Genomic DNA, 10,922 nt, shown 5'->3' on the forward strand with positions numbered 1-10,922 from the left:
CATACCAGTCCATGGTCCTAGACTCCTTGTTAGGAGGATGGACGGTGGAAGAAGTCTCGGCTAATTCCTTCTGAGTGGCCGCTGCCACCACCATGGCATCCACAGGGACTCCCTCGGACAGAAACTCCTTTCCCGGGGGAGCAGACAGAAATTTATTATTGGGTCTCCTGGGAACTGTTTCCACAGAGTCAGGGTTCTTCCACACCCTTCGACAAATCAAATCCAGGAGTTCGAAGGGTGGAGACACCCAGGAGGTGGAGGGCTGAGCACCGAAGGCCTTCAGGAAGACAGACTCCTCCTCGGAGGAAGCTTTGGATGGCCAGTCACCTCTTTGTTTCAAGACCTCTAGGATGTCAGAGAAAGAAACATCCTCAGAGGATGACTTGGGGGACCCCTCCGATTCCTCGAGGTCAGTATCTGATGTGAGAGACTAATCCTGGGAGTCTATGTGCTTTCTCTTGCATGTTTTCTTTCTAGGGGGCTCCTCAGGCAAGCACTCTGAGGGGCCCTCAAACTTGGGGACCACATATGGGGGTACGCTGAGGCCTTGGGGCTCCACTGTCTAAAGATAGGTGGTGATCAGAGACCCGCACCGGAGTGGTAGGGGACAGAATGACCGACCCGCATGATGTCGCAGACGATCTGGTCAGCGCACTCCACATGGCCTCAAAAGCTGGTCCCCCTGAGTCCGAGGAGCGACCAGCCTCCGAAGCCATGACAGGAGTCGGAATTCCCCGTGCCGAAGCACCAAGAGGGAGACTAGGAACAGCGAGATGTCCTGAAGCCTCTCCCCTCAGGTCCGACTGAAGAATCCAGAGTCCTGAATCCCGTGGACGGCGCCGACGGGGTCAGAGCTGACATCGGCACCAATAAGCCAGGAGGGACCATCGGAACCAACCTGGAGACTTCACACAGAGCCAAACACTCCGGCTCCGAAGGCTGGGATGCACTCGGAGGAGGAAGAATCAAAGTAGGTTGCAGGATGGGCTCCAGAGCCGACTGGGATGGAGCCGAGAACAATTCTGCCAAGACCGGTGACTGAAGGAGTCTCTGCACCACTCTATCGACGTCCACATCTGATAATGTCCTGGAGGATTTGGAGGACAGGGAGGGAGATAGAGACCTCTTCTCAGGTGATACTTGCCTAATATTTGGCGATTGGCTCCGAATAGGTTCCAAAATGATTGGAACCGATGACAGTTCCATCACCACTGACACTTCCTGCGGCCCCGAGGATGTCGAAGCTGATTTAGCTATTTTCTCCGGTGGCTCCGAGGAGACTGAAGGAGCCGGAGACCTCTTTTTTGATTTCATGGTTTTAGCTTTAGAGCTGGAAGCAGTTTCCAGACCCTCTTCAAAGAAGGGTTTCAGAAGTCCCTTCAAAATCAACTTATTCTTTCTTTCCTGAAGGACCCTAGGACTAAATGCATGACAGAAGCTGCATGACTCCTGGAGATGGATTGCTCCCACACAATATACACATACAGAATGTCCATCGGTAATGGACATTTTATAGCCACACTTTGAGCACTTCTTAAAGCCCGAGGGCTTGTGCTCCTTAGAATCTTTAGACATCGTAACCAACTACCACCAATCACCAAGACAAATAATTACAGGTACGGAACCAACTGGAAAAACAGTCACAGACTTACACCACACATACAGCGGGAAAAAACTACCACTAACAAAAAACTCTAACAAACGATCCTCTGACACACACAAGAGCAGGGTTAGGACTAAATCCTCTAATATAAATGGCTTTAGACCGGAAAGCTTGTAACACAGGGAAGCAAGGGGACAGACAAGGTCCTCTAACTGAAACGGGCCTAGCCTGTTGGAACAGCTAGTGGGATACCACAGAAATAATCACACACACACTTTTTCACAAAATAATACCAAACGAACAACAGCTATTAAAATAGCTTTTTGTTTGCAATAAATTCTCTCAAGAAGAAGAAAAAAGGGTACTTAGCCACAGCCAAGAGCAGGACCACATCTGAGCTACACGAGCGGCAAACGAGATCTGGGGATATAGAGCAGTGCAGCGATACCATCTTAGCCCAGCCAATAGAAAGACTTCGAGCTAGAAAAGTTTTGGCAGAGTCGGAGCAGACATTCGGCTCCAAACCCACGGGTAAGAATGTAGGCGAGATTGGACTACATAACATCAAACATTTCTTTACTGCAGCAGCCAAAACTACCCTTGCAAAAACATTTTTACTTCCCTCCCTTCGTTATGGTGCCCCTATCTTAACTAACTTAATTCTACCCTAAGCAAGTTGGAACAGTGCTAAAACAAAGTTGCAGAGTTTGCCACAAACTCTAAATATCACAAACACCACTGTAAACCACTCCTGGAATTAAACTGACTTGAGCTCCCCAACCAACTTGCCTATATTCAGCTATCCACCTAACGCAACCTTATTTCAAGCCTACTGCCTGCCCTGCACTAACCAGTCTAGTCACCTTACACACCAAATCGATCACTATGATCAGAAGACAAAAATCTCTTGGGTATCTCAAACCCACAAGAAAAACTGGTCTCACTCTGTATTCATACTCTGTCTCTATACGTTGGAATTCACTACCTCTAGCTACCAGGTCTATGCCTGCACTAACCCATTTCAAAGCCTCTTTAAAAAATCATCTCAAAAATACATGGCTCTGCTCCTGCATAAAGCTTGCCTAAATGCTCAGGTCTTCCTCTTTCTGTCACATTTCAATCCCTCACAGACTGCAAGATCCTAAGGCTCTTCTAACTCCTCCTCTGTTTCTATACCATATCCTTAAGTTACTGCTCAGGCTTTATTGCTTCTATTCTTCTTAACTCTCTCTCACTATCTGCATCACTAACTTTCTGGCTGTTATTTTCCTAACTGACACTAACATTCTATTTTGCTTGTACTATTACAGTCAATGTCACACAATGCACTACCTACGTACTACTTTTTTGGACAATGTCTACATCATGTATGGTGAGTGGCTATTACTGTCTGTAGTGTTTTAACTGTATATAATTGTCTAGATGTGTAGTAATATATTTCAACATCTTGTAGCAGTTCTTTCAACTTATTTTTTTGTATGGTATTTCTAATGTAATTTTTATTGTATTGGATTATACTGTATTTGTATTGTACTGTATGTGGTGCTTTTCTCCCCAAGCCTCTGCTGAAAATGGGTTCGGTAGACCCAGTCAGACCACCCTGGTAAACAAATGTCAATCAATAAATCAGTCAACCACTTGGCTAAACTTACTTCTGCAACTGGCTTGCCCAGTTCCGAGGCTGCAACTGCAAAAGAAACAATTGACCTGTTTTAATGAAATTACTTGTTCTATGTAAATTGAAACAAGTGTTTGTGAATATCCAACAAATATATGTATTCTCCTTTGTGAAATTTGTAAAGAAAACTGGAAGCTTAATGGACAGATTGATGCTGGAGTCTGACACCACCTTAGGAAGAAAGGAAGGGCTGGGTTTGTGTTGCTACCCTATTGCTATGGAATATTAAATAAGGAGGCTTAGAAACAAGGCTTGAAGTTCAGAAAGTCTTTGAGCAGAGGTTAAAGCTACCAAAAAGATAGTTTTCTGGGTTAAAAACTTTAGTTCACGTTTTGCTGATGGTTCAAAAGGGGATAGAGTCAAAGCTTGTATTTTTAAATTTAAATTGCGTGGTGGAGTTGAACCTTTTAAACATGGTCTCAGAAGAAGGGAACCCCTTATAAAGGCCTTACAAAGTTTTGAGAAATGGCAGGTAGATGTACTTCAATAGTTGAGGAACTAGTGCCTTCATTAAAGACTGTAGCCAGAACCTCAAGAACTTTTATGTACTAGTGCTGAAAAAGGGTCAGTGTCTTTTTCCTGCACCCAAAAAATAAATCTTTTCCATTTACCTCCTGTAAAGCTTCCTGGGAAGATAAAAGGATATGACAGACAGGGAAGGAGAGTCTAGGTTGTCTAGCTATCAATGGAAATGGAGAAATCATGTGGTCAGCTTTATGCCTGAAATGTCTGGGTGAATCATGTCTGTCGGGTGAGACAAGAGGTCTGGAAATGGATCCAGAATTCACGGAGGATTACCTAGATGAGGCTAAAGAAAGGAGGACCAAATCTGACGAGACCAATAAGGGCCATTGGGGATGACTTCGCTCTTTAATCGAGATGCTTTCTGGAGAAATTTGGGGAATAAGTGGGTTGGGGGATACTCACACAGGAGACCAGGGGGCCAGTCATGGAGGATAGAGTCTCTCAGTGATTCCCCTCATGGGGGGAATCAAGGAAAAGAACCTACTGCACTTGCTGTTGAGGGGAGATGCAAAGAGGTCGCAACAAGGTTGGCCCCATTGGTGGAATATCTTTTCCACAACTCTCATGTTGAGAGACCTCTCGTTAGGTAACAAAATGGACCTGCTCAACTTGTCTGCTATCATGCTGTATTTCCCCAAAATGCAAGTTGCTATCAGAAATCGACTGGAGGAGATTGTCCACTGTCATACTCTCAGAGCTTCTCGACGTAAGGGATAAGATCTGCTTCCTCCTTGTTTGTTGATGTATCAGACTACTGATGTACTGTCCCGTCTGAATCTCAATAGTGCCTGAAGGGAGAGAGTCTTGGAAGGCCTGCAATGCTAAGAAAACTGCTCTCATTTCTAAGACACTGACATGCATGTTGGCATCTTCTGGAGACCAGGGGCCTTGGACTGTCTTTCCAAAGAAGTGCCCTCTCACCCAAATTGTGATGCACCCATGGTCATTATGGACATGGGCTGAGTAAGTATGAAAGGTAACCCTATAAAATCTGTGATGAGCAAATTCACCACCATGCCGGAGTTATTTTGATCTGGGAGGACAAAGGCTGGTAAAGGATGGACCACTGAGTCGCCAGGGTCCACTGAAGAATTCTCATATGGTATCTTGCCAATGGAACCAGAATTATGGCAGCAGACATCGAAACTAAAGCCTGTAGAATCAGTCGGGCTAACAGTGAGGAATTTTGAATTATCTTTTGTACTTGAAATCGAATCAGCTGTACCCTTGGCAAGGGAAGGGAGGCTGTCAGTGATACAGTGAATTCTATCACTCAAGCTGGTTCTAGTTGAGATTTGTTGAGATTGATTGTAATACCAAGGTGACAGCACTACTAGAGTACATAATCTCTTGCTTTGTTCAGTAGATGCCTGGGCCAGAGTAGTTATGAGCTAAAAGTCCAAGTAAGGAAACACTCAAAATCAAGTGAGCTACTACTTTCAATCATTTGGTGAACACACTGGGGGCTGTGTTGAGGCCAAACAGCAGTGTTCTGAATTGGTAATGACTGGCTCCAAGCCAGAAGCATAGATATCTCTTGAATCGCCTGTTCATTTTTGTGTGATCGTGCACAATCCTCAAGCTCTACTCAGCACATTCAGTTGTCCTTCGCAGGTCATTATTTTGTGTAGCCTGCTGATATTGCATAGGTCTGGAATAGGCCTCACTGGCACTTCTTTTTGTAACTGAAAAGAATCTAGTGTATTACCCTCATTACACTGTAAAAACCAAACAACTTTTTTTTGTTCTTTCCCTTAGCAATATTTCAAAATAGAGAAAGAGAGAGAGAGTATAACAAGTCATTCGAATTTTACCAAAAGCTGGAAATCCTGCCTTGCCATCAAGAGAACCATGACACAAAGTACCCCTTTGTCAGGGAGATATTTAGAAAGCTACTTTTGTTTATGGTGTGGCAAATATCCCTTTGACCTCTAGGCTGTGCTCCACTGTACCATATACCCACTACCATAATACCTTTCTATTAGTCTATCTGAATAAAGAACTGATGAAATGGCAGCTCTCCTAACTCTGCTGAAAGTTGTTTAATAAAGCTCCAGAAACAAAAATTCAGAAAAAACTATTGTTTTCCTTCTATTGTCTTAGCTTGACTGAGAGGCTGTTTAGGAACATACATACATAAATAGATAGATAAATAAAATACCTGGGGAAAATGGAAAACTTCTAATGATGGAAATAACACTTTTTGGACAAAACAGGCAAATATGACTCATCATCACAAAGGTAATGACAAAATTAGAAGAAAAATAAGCCAAATGATAAGGCAGTTTATAAAGCTACTGAAACAACCTGGAGGGTACAGTGGATATAAAAAATGTACACATCCCTGTTAAAATGCCAGGTTTTTGTGATATTAAAAAATGAGACCACAATAAATCATTTCAAAACTTTTCCCACCTTTAATGTGACCTATAACCTGTACAATTCAATTGAAAAACAAACAAATCTGTTAGGGGAAAAAATATAAAAAACGTACAATAAGTTGGTTGCGTAAGTGTGCACACCCTTAAACTGATACTTTGTTGAAGTACCTTTTGATTTAATTATAGCATTCAGTCTTCTTGGGTAGGAGTCTATCAGCATGGCACATATCTTGACTTGGCAATATTTGCCCACTCTTCCTAGCAAAAGTGCTCGAAATCTGTCAGACTGCGAAACCATCTCTTGTGCACAGCCTTCTTCAGGTCACCGACAGATTTTCTATTGATTTAGGTCTGGGCTCCGGCTGGGCCATTCCAAAACTTTAATTTTCTTCTGGTGAAGCCATTCTTTTGTTGATTTGGATGTATGCTTGGAGTCACTGACATGCTGTAAGGTGAAATTCCTCTTCATCTTCAGCTTTCTAGCAGACGCCTGACGGTTTTGGGCCAAAAGTGACTATTATTTGGTACTGCTCATAATTCCCTCCATCTTGACTAAAGCCCCAGAGCCAGCTGAAGAAAAACAACCCCAAAACATGATACTGCCACCACCATGCTTCACAGTGGGGATGGTGTTCTTTTGGTGATGCAAAGTGTTGTTTTTGCGCCAAACGTACCTTTTGGAATGGTGGCCAAAAAGTTCAACCTTGGCCTCATCAGACCATAACACATTTTCCCACATGCTTTTGGGAGATTTGATGCATTGTTTTGCAAACTTTAGCCGGGTCTGGATGTTTTTCTTTGTACGAAAAGGCTCCAGTCTTGCAACCCTACCCCATAGTCCAGACATACGGAGAATACGGGAGATTGGTGTCACATGTAGTACACAGCCAGTACTTGCCAGAAATTCCTACAGCTCCTTCAGTGTTGCTGTAGGTTTCTTGGCAGCCTCCCTGACCAGTTTTCCTCTCGTCTTTTCATCAGTTTTGGAGGGTTGTCCAGTTCTTTGTAACGTCACTGTTACCCCATATTTTCTCCACTTTTTGATGACTGTCTTCACTGTGTTCCATGGTATAACCAATACTGCAGAAATTTTTTTGTACCCTTCTCCTGACTAATACCTTTCAACAATGAGATCCCTTTGATGCTTTGTAAGCTCTCCGTGAACCATGACGTTTGCTGTAGCAGGAACTGAGTAAATGTCAGGAAAATCCTACTAGGACAGCTGAACTTTATTTGGGGTTAACAAGAGTCCCTTTAATGGCAGGTATGTCCCTAAGAAGAGTTGTAATTAAATCAAAAGGTGCTTCAACAAAGTATTAGTGTAAGGGTGTGCACACTTATGCAACCAGCGTATTGTACATTTTTTATATTTCTCCCCTAACAGATTTGTTTGTTTTTCAATTGAATTGTACAGGTTTATAGGTCACATTAAAGGTAGGAAAAGTTTTAAAATGACTTATTGTGGTCTTTTTTTTTACGTCACAAAAACTTGGCATTTTAACAAGGGTGCACAAACTTTTTATATCCACTGTAGATTTTAACAACTTAAGCAACCATGATGCACTAGAATCGGAAAGTGACACATTTACCACTGAATAAAACTATTCAACTCAATCAGTCTAACAGTTAATCACAGCATGTTTAGAACCCAAAGAGCAACAGACTGGAATACTAACTTCTTAGCATGCATATCATGTACTACAGAATATTTAGCAACAGGGCTGGAAACATCCAAACAGGTCACATGTAGGAGGAATCAATGTGCAAAACCTTCAAAACATGTAATAATATTTTAAGCCCTTAAATTTAATCTAACTGCATAAATTATTTATTTATTTATTTTTATTTGACATTTGTTTACTGGGAAAGTCCGACTGGACGAGTGTCCTTTTTCAGCGGAGGCCCAGGGAGAAAAGCTCCACAAAATACAATAGTAACAATATTAGTAGTAATAGTTACAAGGTTGCAGAGTTTAATATGTAGACAACATATTACAAAAGTTGAAACAATGTTGCAGAGAACTCTATTTAAACACAGGAGATCCACTGCAATTTGATTGTTTTGTGAGCACAGTCTTAGAGCGTCAAAGGGAAAAAGAAAAAGTCTCAAAATCATATGTACAATATTTACAAGGAGCAATTATGGTGCACATAAGTAGTATTCACAGGAAGTTCAAGGAAATGAGCATTGTTGAGCACATCACTTAAATACACAAGAAGCCTAAGGAAAGTAGCACTTCTACAAAGAAGTGAAAGTTTATGGTGGGCCATTGCAGTTGCATAGCTGGTTGGAGAGAAGGTAATATTTAAGGAGTTTTTTTGAAAATGGAAGTTCTGTTTTGTAGTCTGATGTCAGAGGGGAGGCTATTCCAGGTGCTGGCAACTTCATTAGGGAAGAGATATTCACCAGATGTGTTTTTACATGGTATGTTTTCTATCAGGGCTTTATTAGTGAAGCGTAATTGTCTATTGGAATTCTAGAAGTTTAGTAAGCCAGACAGGGTAGAGATTTTATCTGGATACTATAGAATTTGGTGAGCTAGGCTGAGTTGACGGTATTGTATTAGGTCGAGGAGTTCAAGTCAGTACAAAGTAAGTAGGGATTGGTATTGGTGAGAACGTGATTTGGTCTTGGTAGCAAATCTGCAGATTCTGCTGTAACATGTAGAACGTTTGTTGAGGTCGGTCTTATTTAGATTTGTTAGTATTGGAGAAGCATAAAGTAATGTAGATAAGAGATGGTTCTGGCTGTAGCAGTTGGAAGTGAGGTATTTTTACAGTGATAAAGGGTATCTGGCTTTTTGTGGACTTTGGAGATAGTTAAGGATATATATTTGTTGAATCTTATTTGTTGGTCAATTGTAATCCCAAGTAATTTGGCCTCTGGGACTGCGGAAAGAGGGTCTTATTGGCAGAGAATACAGAGAAGGTGTTTAGGTCGTTGGTCTTTATAGGGTGGAATAGTATGAGTTGTGTTTTTTTTTAGGGTTCAATATCAGATGATTTGTTTAACCAGTTTTCTATCTGTGTGAAGGATTCCTGGGTGTTTTGTTGGAGGAGCTGGATATTAGATGAAGCGCAGATTAGAGTTGTGCCATCAGCATATTGTACTAGTTCAACTTTTGTGGCTGCTAGGTGAAGCTGATTTGTAAAAATATTAAACAGAAGGGGGCAGAGAATAGAACCCTGAGGTACCACAAGTATGACTGGGAGTGGGGGGAGAGGGAGTCATGCCATTTGACTGACTGAAGGTGGTTGCCTAGGTAACTCTTGAACCAGAACAGGGTGGGGTTGTCCATGTTGAACTCAGAGATAGGTTAGGAGTTTATTGTGGGGAAACTATCAAATGCCTTGGATAAATCTAGTAAGATGGTGGACACTAGATTGCCTTGGTTTCTGTGTGTGTTAATGGTGCTGATTAAATTAATCAGGGCAGTGGTGGTGCTGTGGGATGGTCGAAAACCATGTTGACTTTTGGACAGTAAGTTATTGGTGAGAAGGTGGGTAAGGAGTTGGTAATGGACGATGAATGTACTTCTCTTAGCAGTTTCAGATTTTTAAACAACGTGATGGGTGAAATATGCACTTGCTATAAGAAGAAAGACATTTTGCTAATAGAATGCTTTATAAAGATTACTGTGGAAGCTCTCAAAGAATGTGCTCAATTATTAATGAAAAAAATCACTACAGTTTAAATCATCTGGAGGAGAACATTGTTCATCTGTATTTTGATCAAAGTATTCAAAATTCATTGCCACTTCTGCATAAAACACCCCTGATGTCTGGATTTTAACATGACACTGTTGACTAAATCCTGACAAACAAATCAAGTTTCAATCTAAAACAAATTTTAGTGAATGAAAACAATCACATAAATGGAAAGCAGCATTACTTTGGTCTAAAACGCATTTTACAGATTTATACTGTCTGAGAAACAGTGACATCACAGCTGGTGTGAGTAACTGTGTCTGTGCCCCTCTAACTAAAAGTTGTACAGGGAAATTTCAAGAGATTGTCAGCTTGTCCAAGATTAAAATTTAAGCAACTATTCTCATACTTTAGGAACAATACTAAGCAAATGATCACGAGGACCCATAAGATGCACACCAATATACATCTTCAAACAGGGACACTTAAAAGTACTTGGCGTACTTTTAGAGCACTTAACATTGCTCATCTCCCACACTGAAATGGATATCATCATCATCCTAGTTATTAGCCAGGTTGATCCACTGGACACAAAGTACCTTTTCAGGGGTGACCCAGAAGCAATGTCTGGTTAAGTAACTTTCTGATGGTCACAAAGTAGGCAAACAAAGTGTTGAACCCAGAACACAGTAATTATAAGCTCAAAATCGTAATCTCTGTGCCTTCTGCCACACATACACATAAGCCAGGTACAAAGTTGCGTCTACCCATCCAAATCTACTCTTATCTGAAAATCAGATGCTTCACCCATTAAGCCATATGGCTAACTCCATTAGTGATATCAGAAATCAAACAGAAAAGGAGTCTGACTTTACCCGTTATTTGGCTCAAGTTGGCAGTGTTGGAGAAGCAAAAGTGCCAAGTAGTCAGCCAGAGGTGAATGCACTGTTACAACCTCCATTTACTTGCTGCAGAAGAGAATGCCCAATACAGCATCCGAGCACAGCCAATGGAGACTAATAAAGAAGGTTTGCAGTTGCAGGCATCTGCAATTCAGCAGATTAACATAAAAAAATAAATAAAATGGA

The 10,922-nt window shown here is 41.6% G+C and overlaps 1 protein-coding gene across 1 annotated transcript in view; it reads right to left on the reverse strand.

Annotated features, from left to right (window-relative positions):
- LPIN2 (lipin 2) overlaps positions 1–10,922 on the reverse strand; it is a 1,688,564-nt gene that overhangs the window by 83,055 nt on the left and 1,594,587 nt on the right. The window lies entirely within an intron of this gene.

Source organism: Protopterus annectens, chromosome 3.part0, assembly GCF_019279795.1.
Source record: "Protopterus annectens isolate FY-2018-M chromosome 3.part0, PAN1.0, whole genome shotgun sequence".
NCBI lineage: Eukaryota > Metazoa > Chordata > Ceratodontiformes > Protopteridae > Protopterus > Protopterus annectens.